An 18,793-nucleotide genomic window follows, 5' to 3' on the forward strand; every position below is an offset into this window, starting at 1 on the left:
GAGAGACCGGGGAGGGGAAAGAGTCTCAATGCACTTTTGTCTGACAAGAAAGGGATTATGGTAGTGGTGAGAAAAATCGTTTTTTTATCATGTTAAAGAATATTGAGAAACCCTCTGTGATTCTGGGCCAAATCGATTTACAGTAACTGATGAGAGGTCTTTCTATGACAGGTAAATTATGACTGTGCAACATTTTTTATCCCCAAACCCAGTTCAGCTGGGTGAAATATTGCGCTTTACCAACCATGCTATCCAGTTCAGTGCAAAGAACACACATCTATTCATCAATTACATAATGACAACTTGGTGGAGGCTCTTTTTAATCACAGCCTGCATTAATCAGGATTTAACATTATGTTTTCATCAAACAAACAGGGTTCACTGTCCTGCCATGACAGACCATTTTTCACCAAAAGGCGGCTCTCAACTCCAGCTCTCCATGGAAGATAACCAAGAGCGAGTGAAATTATAGCATTTTGCTCAGTAAAGTCATCATATCAGATTTGAATGATTGGCTAACATTGCAGAAGTCTCATCCATCCTTGTCACGGGGAGACCAAGCAGGGTAGACCATACGTGTTTCAATGTCAAAGCTGGGCCCAGCTGGAAAATGGCCTCCAGCTGTCTCATCATTAGAGCTGATAAGGCACTGGGGCCAGCCTCCCTCCATTCTTCACTCAGTCTGTGGGAATTACAGGTACTGTAGGTAGTAGAAAACAACCCTTTCTCTCATCCACCTGGGTAGTAGTTTCCCCATATGGAAGATATTTAGACTTGCTTCAGTCCTTTGGGATTTTTGAACACGCTGGTTTGTCTCACTCTAAACATCTCTATCTGCTTTGTCCCGTAGACATCTTAATGTGCTCTATATATTTAGTTTCTCATGAAAAAGATCAAATACACACACTATACATACAAAAGAGTAATAGCAAGTACCATTAAATGATGGAGCAGTCTTCTGAGAGCTATTATTTAGAAACTAGAAATACCATATATACCAATAACATATTTATTCAGGATCATTCTAGTTTCTTTTGTAGTTTTGGCCATTTCTATTGGTGACAAGGACATTGTAGTGAAGTCAGACAATTATACAGGCTTTAAAGAAAGATATCCAAACTGTCAAAACTAAGGCGAGCAATACAGTAAGTCCACAGTAGCAGCTGCCATAGAGGCAATTAAAAAAAGAAGAAATTAAGCTAAACAAGTGAACAAAGGTTAGCTAAAACAGTGTAATGTGATTCTGATTTATTTTTAAAAAATGGGAAATTACTTTACTTTAATTTAGACAAGAAGGAAGGAAATGGTCACATTGTAAATGTACAAATTGATCGTAAATCTTGGTTAAACAAGGGCGTGTGAACAATGATCACGCCTAATCCAATACCAGCATGACACAGAGGGCGTAAATAATCTGCTCATGCAAAGCTGCTGATTGAGCAGCATGGCGACAAGAGTGTACCAGCCCTCGTGCAAAAACCCTGCTGCATGTTACGAACCAGCTATGGGATACCTCAGCTGTGGCTCTGTAGGAAGACTCAACAGGGAGCTCTGTAACTGCTGGGGGATCAATACTATACCTACAGAGTAACTGAACCCAAGGGCAGCGAGGCAACAACCGTGCCTGACCCCTCTGTGCCTTCAGAGACCGTGTGCCAGCACAGCAGGTCAATACGTCTAGAAGCAACAGTATGGGGCCATCACATTTTGGGACAGTGAGTTGACCTATCATGCGTGCGTTCTTGTGAAAATGGTTCATTCAAATAATGTTAAATTGGTTCAAGAATAAATGTTTTATCAACAGTTTTAAATTGCTGTATATGTATATGCTTTAGTTACAGTAGTTGTCAAGACATTTAATCTAACTGTATTATGTTTTCTACAGTTTAAGTAAAAAAAAAAAAGCATTGATCTGAATGCATGAAGTTAATTATAATGTCTGTCATACCATTAACAGTATTACATTACAAGGTGACAGGAATTTGTGAGCCTTTTAAGGGATAAACTACAATTTGGCTTTGAACACATAAAAAGAGCAGACTTGAGTGGAGCATATCAGAGATATCGGCTCTTTCTATTAACACCACCTCCAAATCAATAAATGCTATTCTACAGAGGCACTCTGAGTTGTTTGTGGCAAGGTATTGATCTTCCTAAATGCAGGTGTCTGCATGTTGTTTTGGAGAGACTCTGTGGCCTCGCTATGTTCCAGTTTTCCCCCAAAGCCCCCCCCCCCGTCTCTCTCTTCCGCCACCCCGGGCTAAGCAGCCAGCGTAGCACCTCCGCAGAGGCCAATGTGTGACTTGATGCCATCAATAAAACCATCATCTGAGATGGACTTCCATCGCGCCCCGCACAGTTAGTCGAGCCCTCTGTGGTGAATCACCTTGATAGAGCCAGGCTCTCGAGGAGACAAACACTCAATATCTCACCAGTAGGTTTTTCTCAAATCTATAACAGTTCATGTTTCTGCTTCTTTTTTTTTTTCTTCTCTTTCTTTTCTGATCTGTGCTCTAGGTCTTTAGGGTTCTGGGTTAGTGAGCAACAGCACGCTGTTGTGACTAACTTGTGCAGTGCGTGCAGCAGATGAATGAGAATGAGTCAAGCAAGAGAGGACGGCAGATCGGAGCCGTCAAATAAATATTTAGAAACTGAAACAGCCTATGGAGACTGTTCATTTGCGTGTTGTGGAGTTTAAAAGTGAGTTGTTGTAAAGCAAGATGGTAAATACGCTTTGCGGGAAAAACCCAGGACCGAGGATTGCCAGGCTTTCTGCGTCTGTGAATCAGCTGTTCTGATTTTATCTTATCCGTGACAGGTTGTTTGGTTTTTGTAACAGCTTATTATCTACGCACGTGAAAAAGGTCACACTTTTGTAAATGTGTGTGTGTGTGAGAGAGAGAGAGAGAGCGAGAGAGAGAGAGATGTGGTATGTATCACCATGCTGGTGGTCTTTCTTTCTCACACTTGAAGAGCACACTGGCTCTCTGGAAAGATAATTCCTTGATCTGTGGAAGACTGATTTCCACTTTTTACAGGATCAAGATGTCTCTATAAACAGATTTTGTCATCTAGCGTCTTCTGTGAGAGGAGGTCGAATTTTGTTGCACAAGCATGAAAAAGATTTATGCGATGCTGTAGCATATTTCAATGTGAAGCTAAGGCTTGACAGCTGGCAGTAACGGTGTGGAAGACACCCCGTGGTCCTATATCTTAACAGAGCGTCCTATCAAGATGGATGAGTCTGCGTGGCCACTAAATGGCTAAACGGACTGATAGGACAACAGACAGACACCAGTCATGATAGCCAAGTCTTTAAATGCTGCACACAAACATAACTGTAATCTCTAAGTGTCATTTAGATTATACTAGGCTGGTCTCGGTGATACACGAGCCACTGTAGTTGTTGCACCGCAAGTGGCCAAAGAAGTCTTTTTGGAGGATATTTGAAAAACTAGGTGCTTCATATATATAATCTGGTGATTTATGAAGTCAGTTATTGCCATTAAAGTCTGTGAAAAGGTATGATGTTACAGAAATTCCCATCGTAGTCACTGCTCTGTCTATGTATATCCTTACTGGTGTAGTTTATACAATCTTTTTTTTCTCTCCTTCAAAGATCCAGACTGTAGGTAACCTACTTCTGCAGTGTTTGGGCTCTCAGGGAGAGAGCCGCTACGCCCGGCCGTGGTCCAAAATGTAGCTGAGATGGATGAGTGTATGACAGCACTCTCCCTTTGCTCTTTCTATGGGAGGCTCACACTGAGCCATGGAAGAGTGTGTGTGTGTGTGTGTGTGTGTGTGTGTGTGTGTGTGTGTGTGTGTGTGTGTGTGTGTGTGTACTGGCTGTATAAACTCACCCAGAGGGACCCCAGGCCTGTGGGAGATAAAGACCTCTCCTAAAATGTAAACACTCTCTGAAGTGGCGAACGGGGCAGCTGTAGTTGGACACACACACATTTAGAGAAATGCAAACCCAAGGTCAAGGTTAAGCGGTGCACTCTTTCAAGGCTCACTTTCCCTCTTGACCCTCCGTCTTCGCTGTTGGCTCTGCTCTGGAGTTTGGCTGCTGAAACGTTTTGACAAAAGAAAAACAGTGAGAGCGTGGAGAGGGCTGCTGCTGCAGAACAGTGGTTCTGTTGGAAAGGAGTTCTTATTTAAGCCCTCCAGCACTTTTAGTCTTATACAGGGCCTGACATTAACACTTGCACAGGGTAAGTAAACTCTGTTAACACTGTAAATGTGATCTTTATTACATTTATGTGACCTGTAGATCGGCATTAATGATTTCAAGTCAGTTACCCCTGGTAATGCAACATTGTGAAAAACAAATCTGTTGAAATCAGAGGAGAGCTACTTAACATTAGCTGTTAGCTGGGCTAAATAACAGAGCTAACAGCATAGCAACATTTGGAATAACTAACTTAATCCGACACGGAATATTGTATTGTAAATCATTCCCATTCACACGGCTCTTCTTCCAACAGTCTCCCCGTAGCACAGTCCTGCCCTCAAAAATGTTAAATCAAAGCAAATATTTGAATAAAAATACACAACTCTTTATTTTCTAATCATTTGAATTGTGTGTTGTTAAGCAAATAACCACTATATATGACAATAACAGAGTAAAAGGATAACATTTTGCTGCTGCGGTTTAAAATTGTCAAGTTTCATCTTAAAAAAAAAATGTTTTGAGGACTATTAAGATACATTGATATTCATCCAATGGAAATCTTCCACGGTTGGTTATTCCAATGCAAAAAGAGATCAGTGTCCACAGGGGCTTTAAGTACGAATGGACAACTGAGGAGTTACAGATTCTTCCAAGCTTGGCTTTAACACTGCTAACCAAACATTTGTCTGCGGCTTTGCACTCAAAGATTGAGAGGAGTAGATTGAAACAACATAAGAAAATAAACAGATTAGGATTTGAATAAATGACCACAGAATCAAGCCAAAAATCTTCAAAAGCATCAGGAAGGAAAAAATAACACTGTGGTATCACTAATTACCATCACCTCCTTTCCCAAAGACCATCTGTGATTAAATGACATTCAAGTGCATTTGGAAAAGTAGTTTAAACCCATGCTAGAAAGGAATGAAATGTTTTGAAATCATTATGTTGCATAAAAACCAGAATGCATTTAGTAAAATGTATTAAAGTAAGCCCCCATGTGTCCTCAGGAATAACGCAGCATGGTAACATTTAGTACAACGTCTGAATACAGTCTCCAAAAAGCCACAGACAAATACACGCCATAACTCAAGTCAAGTGCTGTGTAGGTGTGTTATTACCGCGGTGATGTTTGTGTACAAAGAATAACACACTTAACAAGTACTTAACAAAGTACCTCCTGCTCGGGGAGAGTGCTGTGAAAATGAGAGGGGCTGGCAGGAATTGCTGGTAATCTGCGCTTGAGTCCATCTTTATTATCTTGGTCAATGGACAGAAGTGGATCCTGAGGTAAAAATACCCAAGCCTGCTTCTCATCAATGTGATGCTCTTATCTGACATTTGAAATACATTCAGCAGGACGAGCGAGCGCATGATGTATGGAGCCATGGCGCGGATTTGTCTACTTCATTTCTACATGGTGTATATAAAACCGTTTGTAGTTTAACTTTCCTGAAAATGTCATTAATATCTCATGAAAGGCACGTTATAATCACTCAAACTGCCTGTACATTATAGATAGGCCAACCATTTGTCTAATCTTTATGGGTACAAATTAGAAGAGAGAAAACGCTGTGCTTTAATTTGACTAATCGTCTAATGGCAAGGCCAAAAAGTTTAAAAACATGTTTAATTTTTTACATTCACTTTTATAATTCATTTAATATGACATCCTGTTTGACTCAAGATCAAGAATATTAAATGAAAAGTGAAGACAGAAGGGAAATTTTAAAAAAAACAGACGATGAAATGTCTCCAGTTCCAGTAAATTTCCAGCTATAAACAATTTCATTAATTTTACATTTCCTCAAATAGCTAAGGCTTTTGAAGACAGTAAAGCAAATGTGATGAAGATGCTTTCAAGTATATAATATAATAATGTTATTTTTGTGCCTTAAGGAAATCCAATCGTAAAAAAATTGTTGTTTTTGAGTTCCATGTGCAACTTTGGCAGCAACAAATGTACTGTAAGGCAACCGTGGGTGTCAAATGTATTATTATTATTATTATTATTAAATATGGCCCGTAAACTTAAAATGAATTTTCTGATGGACAGACAAAGGGTTTTTAAGAACAACCATCTCCAACTTTGAAGCAACAGATATCAATCCAGTAGCGGGAGGAGGCAAGGGGAAACATTAGCTGTGTTTCAGAACAACAAGGTGAGAAATTGCAGCTCACGGTCGACAACAGTTCCACTCTACTGAGCTATTGATTTTGTCCCTCGTTTCTCTCCGCTCTGGACACTCAGAAGCCTTCGGTGGCACTCTTTCGATCTCCTTGGGGACGCGTGATGAAGGGACGCCACCACTGAACACGTAACTCAAATGTGTTTGCGAATCATTCGGGGAAACACGTCCAGAGATGGCTGACCTTTTTTTAAACTGAGACAATAGTCCCCTTTGTTCGCTGCCGCATCCCCAAGCTGCCCTGGGATGCCAACACTACTCGGTCAAGTGCAAAGAGGAAGAGACAAGGACCAGAAAACAAATGGGACTGGGATGCGGAAAAAGGAAAATGCAATAAGTGCACCTTTTATACATCAGAAAGCAAAGAGGATGGAGGACAAAGATCAGCCACCTCATACAGAGAAGCACAGAAACAACCAACATGTCACACAACACTTCAGCTGCCTGAAAGTACCACAACATTTTAGAAATGTATATAAGTTAGCAGCTTATACAAATGGGTATATATACACATGCGTTTCCTCATTAACAGGCAAGAGTGAGCAGCAAGGCATATGACCCAGGGTTTCGATCACAGCACATTGTTCTTGAGTCACTGTGTTGACGTATGCAGACGTCAACCTAAGACTTTAGGTTTATCACGATGAGTCGTCCTCTAAAGTGGATGATGATATTTTTTTTTACTTTTAACGGTACGACCAACAGTGTTTGTCCTCATATCTGGTCACGTTCCAGAGGCTTCTTGTTGCTTTGTTTTCTTGTTAAAGTCATTGGAGGAGGTGCGGCAACCTCATGGGAAATAAACTGGGAACAGATCCTGAAGTTGCAGATGAGAGTGTCGAAACTGACCTTGTGTTAGAAATACTGGGACCTTGGCTACTGCTAAACCTGTTTTATAGCAAACACATTGACATTCTACCATTCCCATTGTTGCAATTCTTGTATTTTACTTCCTTCAGAGGTTAATATATTGTCTCGTGAAGTGTTGATTTTATTGAGTCTCTGTAACTTCTCAAGAATAGCTCAAATGCAAAGAGGACGTAATAAATCAGAAGTAACCGATCTGATCATCACGTTTCCCAGTGCTGCACAGATACAAGCAGCAGATACAAGAGGGCATTAAGGCAGCACGCAGGCAGACGGGCGGGCGGCAGATAAAGAGGACTCTAATAGTCTTGGCTCATTGTGCCACTCTGATTTCTTTCTACTTCCTAATTGGCTGGCTTCTGTAGGCTTGGCGGCCATATTTCAGTTTAAAGGAGAAGGCTCCATGGGTCACGGGAATAAAGGGGCCCATTTGACAGGTCAGCAGGCTGATGTCTACAGCATAGTCTTGGGTCAAAGGTCAAACTAACATCAAGATAGGCTGTGGCAGTGTGGGTCAGCTCCTACACCGGAGAGCCCAAAAAGTAAATCGGCAGACGGACTGGAATGTTGCATCTTAGCAAGAATATTCTTGCAAAGACAATGAGAAGATTTAGTCAATCTAATAAATCATTCCTTCAAAACGGTTTTGACTCATCATATTTGATTTCTGAAGGAAAATGTAGGCCATATGCAGCTTTAGGGGTTGTTCAACTACCAAATTCAAACAGATTTTAATATTTTTGAAAAGCCAAGCACATAACCAATAGCGTTATATATTCAATTGCTGAATCAATGGACTTGAAAACATTACATTTAGATTACTTTCTAACATATTTCAAAAATGGTTTGCCTCCTGTTCAACCAATTAGCGGGCAGTCCTTCTGAAATCTATGTGCAATGGTCTTATCAGCAAAAACACACACACATGTCCAAGGGTTTTTACTTCAACGAAGGATGTGGGGAGATGATAGATCTTTCATCGTTCCATCCAATTAATTTAATTACAAGGACTCTCATTTGTAGCTGCATTTCAGGTAATAAAAAGCAGGAGTGAGACTTCAGGGCTAAGTTGGGGATGAAATTGATGGTTGATTTATTCATTATTTTATAAATTACATGAGCAAAGTAAGACAAAAATAACTAAGGTAATCCAATTATGAGTAATCCATGAATTGCAGTAGTCAGAGGGCTTAAGTAACTGACAATAGTCTTTAGGAGGGATTTGGTATGTACAACAGATCACATTGGAATCAGCACCCTCCTAACTCGATTAGTATTAACGTTCACCTCTAGGAAATGAGTAGCTCGAAAACATGAAATTCACCATGCACATTTGCACACACACACATACACACGTATACGTGTGCACACACACACAAACGCAGGACAGTCTGCCTGGCACCAGACAGCGGTGCACGGCCAAATGAGATGTGTGAGAGCCCCCTGCTGCCAAGAGGCGGACAGGAAGAAGAAACAAACCCTCTCTAATGGAGACATGACATGCTCGCTGGGGCGGAAACTCAAACAAACGATTAATGGGCCATGGAGCCTTCAGTACAGCAGCAAAATACCCACCGCTGCTCCCCCTCTATGTACTCCCTCACTCCCGTTCTGTCCCATGTTGGCCGAAGGGGTTCGACATTTCAAGACCCAGGACTCTGCCCCGAGGCGACTCATTTTTTTCTGCCATCCCCTTATCCCAATTCTACTGAAATCCCTGCACTGACACAGTAACACAACATCAATATCGAGAAGATCTCAGAAGAAGCTCTCATGCACCAAAGGAAGCGATTCAACGATAGCACCAAAGAACCAAGGACTATTTTTTTTTAACAGCGGTTATAGGCAAACATCCAACTTATCAGAGCTGTTTCGCTTGGCTGTTTTAAGGAGGGAGAAGTTCTGTCACTATCTGCCGAGACAAGAGTCCTGTGATCATGTCTTGTGGTAAAGAGCAGCTCAGAATGTAGGGGTGGTGACCTAATAATGGTGACACATCACCAAATGAGACAACAGGGCCTGGGAAAACATCCACACAGAAGTATCCTCCGACCACAAGCATGACGGTATGGGTAATGTTTTTGTGAAGACTGTCAAGTGACATTTTAGACCAAAATTTGAGTTAGTTTGTGGCTGGTAAAGACTGCAGGAAGAGCAAAGGCGCCTGAATGAGTCCAGGACGGGGCAGGGTGGGGGATCTCCATTCTCACGGGGGACGATGGAGGTCCATCCAGCCCGGTAGATGGCACAGTCTCCGCCTTTGTCTTCCCTTCTATCTCCGCAAAGAGTAGCCAAAGAGAGAGTGGAAGAAGGGAAGCCCCTTACGCTCATGTGTTTTGATTAGCAGGTAATGATCTTTGATCTAATGCGCTGACTGGGAAAGTGCGGCTCCCATTGAAATCCGGTGGATGCTTGGCCGACCTGGAGCCAGTGTCACTTCTCGTTAGGGCCTGCAGCTCCATGACCTCCCCGTTGCCAGTCCCAGCCCCCTCCTCGCAGCATGTGCACCCCGCGTAATGATATCAATAGCAGCAGGGGTGCAATGAATACAAATCCGCGTGCAGAATGTTTGGACAAGAATCCGCTCCCAGCCCTCCCTCCTCCTGCCGCCCCACTCACCACCGCTCAACCTCTATCCCCCACACAAAGGGCTAGGTTAGGCTGTAATCTGGATGGTTGATTTCACACAAAATAGTTGGCTACTGCAAAGAACAAATGCCCCCTGCTGGTCTGCTATAACTGTATATGTGTTCTAAGGTACTAGGCGATCCGTTTGTAAACAATCCCCATGACGGTGAGTCATACTGCCCTTAAAAATCAGCATGTGAAAATGTGTGTGATTGCCCGAATTGTTTAAATGTATTCATGCATGCAACAAAAACCAGTCAAGCTGCAAAGTATACGATAATGCCTGTTACATGCTTAATTGAAAGAATACAAAACTCAGTTGTCCATTTGTATTAAATAGGGCAGCTCACAAAAGTCTTCAATTAGAAATATTGTTTCACATTGTCTCAAAAAAAGGCACATTTCCCTCTATGACGCCGTACGAAAATATTTATTATGTATTTGCCAGAGGATGTTGTTGTTATGGCCTCACTGCAGCAAAACTGACTGCAAAACTTCTACGCAGGTCTGTGACCTGGCACACAACCGTCCCCTATCCAACACACTGTCCAGTGTTGGACCCGACATGGCCGCCACCTGATTTCCGTCTCTGGTATTGACACAGTCATTTAAAGTAGCCAGGCCACCAGTGCCCATAACAAAGGTATGTTCATGGAACCAGCCAACGAAATCAGGAAGGAAAGAACCAATGCATTTCTTTTCTGAATTAACAAGACTGGAAAAGCTATAAAATCCCAGCTATGAGACCTGTTTATCATCAATTACTGCGGCTAAATGCAGCCACACTGTGAACATACATACATATGCTGCAGCCATGTGCCTCTCTGCAAGGTTTGCATGCCATGAGCACATGCCCGGTGCACACAGAGTCCTCTCTTCTTCACTGGCCTGCGCTCGTTACAGCCCTCTGAACACACCTCTGTTGCTTACTACAAAGCTCTCGGTTACATGGTTCCCCCGTTTAATGTGCTGTGAAATGCAGCAGTGTCAAGAAACAATGTCTGCGATTCCTTTGTTTTAATTATCAGCTTGGAAGGGAGCCCAAAAAAGAAGCACAGAATTATTAAAAGAGCTCAAATTATTCAGTCAAATTATGGCGGTTTTAAATTTGGTGTAAATCTTGAGTGAATTTAACTTCCTTGGATTTGCAAAACGTGTTTTAATCTTTTTTGGCGTTTGAATAACTGCACATGGATGCAAATTTCCTGAAGCAAAATAAATACCGCAGCAACAGCAGTGAGTGTCGTTAGACGTAGGCGTTTGTTACGAGACGGTTTTATTTCTGAGGTGGGTCACGTCTCTTCCCTTCAGACCAGCCACGAGGAATGGAGAAAAAAAAAAACACGTGGTAAGAGATGGCACTGCTCACGCTGGGCGCTCCTTCACCACTCTTGAATCAAAGCACAGTTTATATCGTCTTGTAACACGGAAACTACAGACACGAGCGGCGTGAGTCTCGACATCCAAGGCGAGATCCTTCCCACAGACAGAAGTTTCTCAGCATGTGGTCTGTCATCACTGAGGATGACATCGTTTAAAATCTGTTAATTGTAAACACACAAGTGTGCACGCTGTCAATCTGTGGCACAGGAGGCAAATTTATGACTTCTTCCAGGAAGTGCCTTCCTTCTGCTTCTTTTCTAAAATGCCCTGCGTTAAAAAAAATACTGTACGTTTCTCATCTTTATTTTGTGAGATTTCATTCGGCATTAATACGTTTTTTATTAATAGAAATAATGCATTTTTTATGAGGTTCTTTAGACGTATCAAAAGGTTCAGATTTATAAATCTATAATTAAGGAGGAGAGGAGCACAGATCAGTCAAATGGGGACTGTGTTGAATATTTTATTGTGTAATGTATAGTCACTTAAAAAAAAAAAAAGCAGCATGACATTTAAAGCGGTGTGAAAAGTCCCATTTCCTCTGACCCGACACTCAGCGAGTCTTTGTCTTAAAAGCTTTTCAGTATATCTCGAATGCATTAGCATTAATACGACTACAGGAAATTAAATCTTTATGCGTACACGATGAAGCTTCCTTGGCTCTTCTTCATGTCATGCTGATTTTGTCATACAGCGATTACCGCCCAGATTTTTCAATTATTTCTGTTATTTCATATGCGGCAGTGACAATATAGTCAACACATCCAGATTATTTTCCCATAACAAGACGTCCTTCTAAAGTTCAATAGCTTAATGAAAAGTGAAACGGCCTCCAAATCCATCCAGGCTAAATGAGAGGAAAGATTAAGATAAATAGCTACATCTGGCTCTCGCTTGAAACTCTAAAGGAAGTCGAGATAACCAAGGAGGGTCTGGTTATTCATCACCATCCAGACATGTGCCCGTACACAACTGTAAGAGCTTAGAAAACAGACATGGACGGGGGGAAACTTGCCAGCCATGCATACTCCAAAGCAGCACCTGACTTTGGGCCTTGTTTTTCTTTTTTTAAATAACCATTCACAGAGTTGTACTGTAGAGGAGCAGAAAAGTAAAAGCGATGGATTGACAGCTGGGCCAAGGAGGGAACCTGGTTAATTTCACCTCTCGTCCAAACCCTTAGTGCCCCACACATCCCCTTGCATCTCTCCGTTTCTCCCCACTCTTTTTCTCAAGGGAGCAACTTTTCCTCCAGATCCTGACTGACATAAACCCTCGAGCCTCAGACCCCAAAACAGAATTCGCTGCAGACCCCGGGCTGCTTGTCTTCTGTCTGCTTCATCTATCTCTTTCGTCCACGATTTCCATCCCCTTAACCATCGCTCCCTTTGTTCTCGCAGTCGATCGATGCACCATAACTCAACTGGCCTCTGGTGTTTGATGTCTGTGCTCTGGATATCATTTCAACCCTTTTTTTCCAGTGAACCAAGCTGATAATACCATGTCTCACGGACACAGGCGTGCAAATCATGTGTGTACACGCTGACACACACATACAGGCACAATATAATATATACACTTAGTAATAAAAAAAAAAAAGTATTGAGACAGAGGGATAACGTGAGGGAAAAGGAGACCGCGGTAAGTCTTCATACACAGTAAGCCTGAAGACAGTGGATATGTCATAAGACTTGATGGTAATAAAAGCAGAGCATTCCATCAACAACAAACAAAGAAAATAAATTGCTTCCCGTTCAACTAAGTTAATCGCATATGAAGGTCATAGTAAATTGCCAGTAAGCCACGCCCACTTTGAATCATCCATCAGACATGGATTAAGCCAAGTCTTTATTCTGACTGAATGATTCGAGCAGGATCACAGAAAAACAGAGAGAGCTCAGCAAGCTGTGTGAAAATGCATGTACTGGTATATTAACTACATGTGTAAAAAAAGAAGGGGGGCGTAGACCTGCACTTCTTAAAACGTTATAAAATATTAGGTTTGATGCGCGATGATACACTTCTGCAGCATCATCTCGCTCACCCGCAATTGTATCTGTTGGTCAGTTGTGTGTTTATGTGCCTTGAAAAACGCCAACAAATTTGGTCCCGTATACATGAGATAAAGAGGAAGAAATCTTAGTATTATATCATAAAAAAGTATTAAATCAAGAAGTATAACAAAGTAACTTTGTCATTTGCTGTTGTATAGAGCATAAAGTGTACCCACCATTTTGTGGAATGTAATTATTTATAACACATTTGTACATCTAAAACATTTTAAAAACAATTATTATTTATAATTATTCAATTCAATTCTTAATCATTAATTCATTAGTGTTGTTATCCTGCTGTGGTTTGATAAATTGTGGCTTCTTTAGCGCTTAATTCACAAATAATAATGAATGTCAAACTCTGGATGCTGTGAGGAGTTACAGATGTTGCAAACGAACTTTGGAAAAATACTGACATTCTTTTCCTTTAATGAGGAAGGGATGTTATCAAATTGCCCTCTGGTGGTTCACTTTTTTCTTAATTCCGGGGTGTCAAACAAACATTTAAGTGTTAAAGCTTTTTAAAAATGTACAACCTTGTGCTATGACTGTGCTACTTGCATTAAAATACAAAACCACTCTGAGATTCTTTTATTCTATTTCAACAACTATTTACAACGCAGAGCGCAACCAGTGGGTGTTAGTCTGTAGAACAATTCAATAGGCTTAAATTAACAGTTAAAATCACATTTGTTCTCTGTGGAAAACTACAAAACCCAAACACAGCAAAGGAAGAGGTCTGAGCGAGACAATTATTTTATTTCTCAATCTGATTATGGTGTAATTTGATATAATAATGTACTTCCAATTCCCTCGAAGCAGGCTGACTTACCAAACCGTATAGCCGTGAGGGATCTGATTTGACCTATCATGTCATGAGATAGAGGAGTGTGTTCAGGTGCAATGAGCTGGGAGGGAGTGCAGTTGTCATGTTCCCTAACGTGTAGCAGGATGTATTGCTGGCAGAAGCAGCAGGGGAGATCCAGAGTCTCTCCTGAACACTCACAGCCTCATGAAAGAATGATGGTTGATTACCTGCAGGAGATGAGCTACGCGGGCCCTCCGGAGTCACAGGATAGCACTTTAGCGCTGTGGAGCTGCACTGCTGAAGACAACTGAAAGGAGAAAGGAAAATCCATCTTTGTCCCGTTTGTGAAGCAAGGGCTTTTTTTTTTTTTTTTAGAATTGTTTAGAAAATCCGACCCCACACATTTAACGATTCAAAGCTTTTGTTATCTTTGCACTTTTGAGTCCACATTTAGTTGCTTTTGAAAGAAATTCCTCCAACAAATGTGCGACAAGAAACAGAGTTGATACAAAAATGACAGACGGCAAATAAAATGAACAAAACCTTTCACTTAAAATTTTTGTTGATTATTCAAGTAATGCATGAAAGCGTTAATACCAAAATCTTTACCAAACTTTATAACGCGTTTACCTCCAAGACCTGTCAACACTGTTGCCACACACCGGTTTTTGTTGGTTTAAAATCTAAATAAAGTCATATTTTTGGTGCATATTCTGCAGACCTTACTGTGGATACCCGTTTGGTGCCACGGCCCCGCTCTCTGGGAGAACAAGGTCCAGATGGCTTGGGGGCCCCGTCAGTTTCCCTCCACCAGCCACTCTGCTTATCGGCAAGTTCACTTCACTTCAAGGAACCACTGACAGCTCTGTTAATTAGCACCTTTAGCCCTATTTTCCTAGACACGTTTAACACCCAGACATTCATATGTCTATTAACTCCTGTACTCTTTCCGCATATTTAGCCTGTTGAGACGGTTAGCTTTTCATTGATATCCTGTTATGCAAAAATACCAAATTAGCGGAGATGACGACCACTTTTCCTCAACGGCCCGTTTCAAGACGGAATAAAATGGGCGGGTAGATGAAAGAAGTCAAGAAATAAATAAAATCATATGTGCTCCAAAAGTGTAATTAAGAAATAGCAAGTCAGAGTTACAAGTAAACTGGTGAATTTGCTCAACTTTAGAATATGATTTCTTTTTTTCCACAGCAACACGTGCAAATTAGTGTTAGCAAACTTGAAGTGAACTTTCCATTACCTCCAGATGTTTGTTGTTATCGCCACAATAGAGGAAAAACTGACCCACCCATGGCAACACTTGCAGCAGTTTTGATTTCGACCCATTTTATTGTCAACATTAACAAAGATATGATTATCACAGCATTGGATACTAACAATGACGGCAATAAAAACGTCCCGTCATTATAAATCCATTGTCTCATCATTATCATCACCAAAGCTACAATCTCTGCGCCACCGCTTTGACACAAGATCTGCTTTGTCTGAAACTGAAGGCCATAAGAAACGGTTCACAGTGGCATCGGTGTAGGGTCAGTCCCGGGCCCTTGGCCTCTACCCTCAGCGGAACTGAGTTCCTGACCTGCCGGTCATTTGTCCGAAGTGCAGGTTAGACCCAGACAGCATGCAGAGGAGGAGAACCAACCTAGAGCTTTGATCTGCTGTTACCATGGATTGGGAGTAATGAAAGTTCCCCTGCTAAATTACAATGGGGTTCAAAAGACTAATAAATAATCATGTCTAGCAGCTACAGGTGACTGGTGCAGATCTAGGTCACGTTCTGTAATTAAATAGTGTTTGCTGCCGGATCGATACTAGATTCATCACAGCAACCCAGCAAAAAACAAACGCTATGGATCAGACATATTTCATCCAACCAGAAAAAACAAACTTTTAACTTTTACGGTTTTCTATCAATGAAAGAATAAAAAGCTAGTTGTTTTCAGTAAAATGTTATTTTCTTATTGAGGAATGGTTTTGTTCATTCAAACTCAATCTGGTCTTCCTGATCATGAGGGAGGTGAGTATAATTTGGTAATTTATATTAAAAAAAAGATCACTAAAAAGAGCTGGCCGTGGATCTAATCCTCCTGTGTGTTTGAAGTGGCTGGTTGGGGCGGGACAAAGGGTGTTGATTGATAGCCATTTGGCCTATAGGGCCCGCTGAGCTTCCTCCAGAAGGTCACGTCCTGTCTGGCCCCTGTCCACTACACACTTCCACAACATATCCGGGGTCTCGGCCCTCTAAACTAGCTGACGCACACAACGTACACACACACAGACACACAAACTCTGTACCCCCTCGGCGCCACGCTGCGGCCGTGGTCAGGGCCTTGCGTGCCATCCAGGGTCTGGTGGGAGGGGGAGGGCAAGGGGGAGGGCGAGGGGGAGGGAGAGGGGGAGGAAGCATGACGGAGAGAGAGAGAGATGAGAAAATAGTCTTCAACCAATCACAGCCTTCAAGTCTCCTTATGGAAAAGGTTACAGCACTCCTCCTCCCCTTCCCAAGTCACCGTAACTGTAATTTCAGGTCATTCTGTCTTTCACATCTTTATTACTCAACACACCAGATGTAAAGAATATAACCTGTTAGCTCTGCACCTGGCTGATATATATATACATACACACACATACATACACACACTCCTATAGCCATTCAACCCTATAGTATAACTGAAGAGTAGTTGCCACTTTTCAAAGATCGTGTTAACTTTGTGTGATCTCCGATGAATGGCTCCTTACAAAAACTTTTCCACACCGTCCGGTTTGTCAAACCTGACACTGCGATCACATCAAGCCCACTCACAAACATCCAGCACTCAAACCAGACAGGAGGCCCTCTCTGGCCGACCGTGGACAATGACTCTAGCTCCATCTTCTGGTAGTTAAGTTAAGTGCAGCGGTAAATAGGATGTGTGAAAAGGCTTTTCTTTGGGCTGGCACTAAAAAAAGATTTAGGGAAAGAAAAGATGTTTAAGAAAAGTCATTTAAAAGAGAAATTGCTTTATATAAAGTAAAGCAATGTAAAGCGATACTTTTCTTTAATATTAACAAGATAATATTGGGTTATGTGGCCACAGTTATGCATGAAAAGCTTTTATCAGCTGGAGAAAATAGGACAAATTAAACATTTTTTTATACATGGGATTATATAATGGAAAGCATTAGCACTTGTGCATTACCCTTTCAGGGTGAAATTGACAAGGTGATTATAATAGTGATGGATATGCTTGTAATTAATGTGTTTTGATTATTTTATTAAATTTTGTTCATCGTTGTGGGAGAACTAAAAATGCTGCACATACATTTTCAGCCAATTAGAGAATAATTCAATATGTCCAAAGCATTGCAATGTCAAACAAAAATATTAATAATGTAAAATATAATAAAAAATGTTTAAGTTTTTAAGGCATCCTCAAATACTGGTTAAATATGACTAATGATGAATAAAATAATTATTTGGCGTGGCCAGCATCTCAAGAGCTCTGTCTTAACAAGTTGTGTCATCTTGTTATCCGGGGTTTGTCTTAAGCTTTCTCCTACTTCAATGTCCAGTGATTATTTAGATTTTTGGTGTTTCTCTGATCCTGGGGAAGACAGATGAAGTGCGTAACCACAGAGAGACAGAGTGCTCACAGAGGGTGAAAAGAGCGTCTGGGAAAACATTCCTTAGACAAGGAAAGGAGAGACGGGATAAAAAAAAAAAGGAAGAACGGAAAGATGTGGTAATAACATTTTTCAATATGCTCAGTATTTAACGATATCAATCGAAACCCAGATTACGCTGCACTGACATTGCTCGAGTTAAACTGACTAAACGGATAAATAAATAGTTGTTTTTGTAGGTGAGACACTTTCACTGCCGTATAGGGCGAACGCATGAACGAACACGACTGCCGTTGTATTATCAGCAGTTTGACATTCGACATAATCACACTCACCCTGAATGTGCATATCTTTACGAGTACATTGATTTTTGTTCACCTTTACATTGAAATCCCATTAACCCAAAGGTATCGTCATGATACGGTCAAAGCAAAACACGCCTCTGCTCTTCCAATTCATCAATAATGTAAAACAGATGACTGGGGCGATGGGGTGGCGTTGGAAAGGGTTGAGAGTATTGTGGATGATAAAAATGTTTTAAAGAATAATTGTATTTAGTGTGTAATAGAAAGAGACTGATATAAGAGGTGGTAGAGTTTAAGAGGAAATGTGGTGGAGGGAAATGTATTCAAAGTGCTCGGTAAAGCCAAGGGTCGCTTTAGGATCTGAGCCAGAGAGGAGCGGAAGGTGTTGACTAGATGCAAACGAGTTGGCCCCATCGAGGAGCGACAGTGGAGCTGATAACCCACTTTCCACCCACCCAGAGAGGATGTCTTTATAAGGGCTTTCTGACGGGGCCCCAGGCACCTGAGAATCCCCAAAAATAACCCTCTCTGAGTCCTGATCCAATGTGGCTCCATGCCAACATGTTTCCCCCCTTAACGGCACAACACACAGTGGTGTCTCTTGTACTCTCAGTCAGTCATTCATACAAACAAATCCTCTCATTTAACGTTAGCTTTCTTAATTGTGGATTAATTGCATTGATTGATGAAAGGACGTAAATATTTTTGGGCAGACCTGCAGGATCAAACCGTCAGCTCTCAAGAGACTTTGTTGAACTCTG

The sequence above is a fragment of the Eutrigla gurnardus genome, assembly GCF_963514095.1.
Source record: "Eutrigla gurnardus genome assembly, chromosome: 19".
Classification (NCBI taxonomy): domain Eukaryota; kingdom Metazoa; phylum Chordata; class Actinopteri; order Perciformes; family Triglidae; genus Eutrigla; species Eutrigla gurnardus.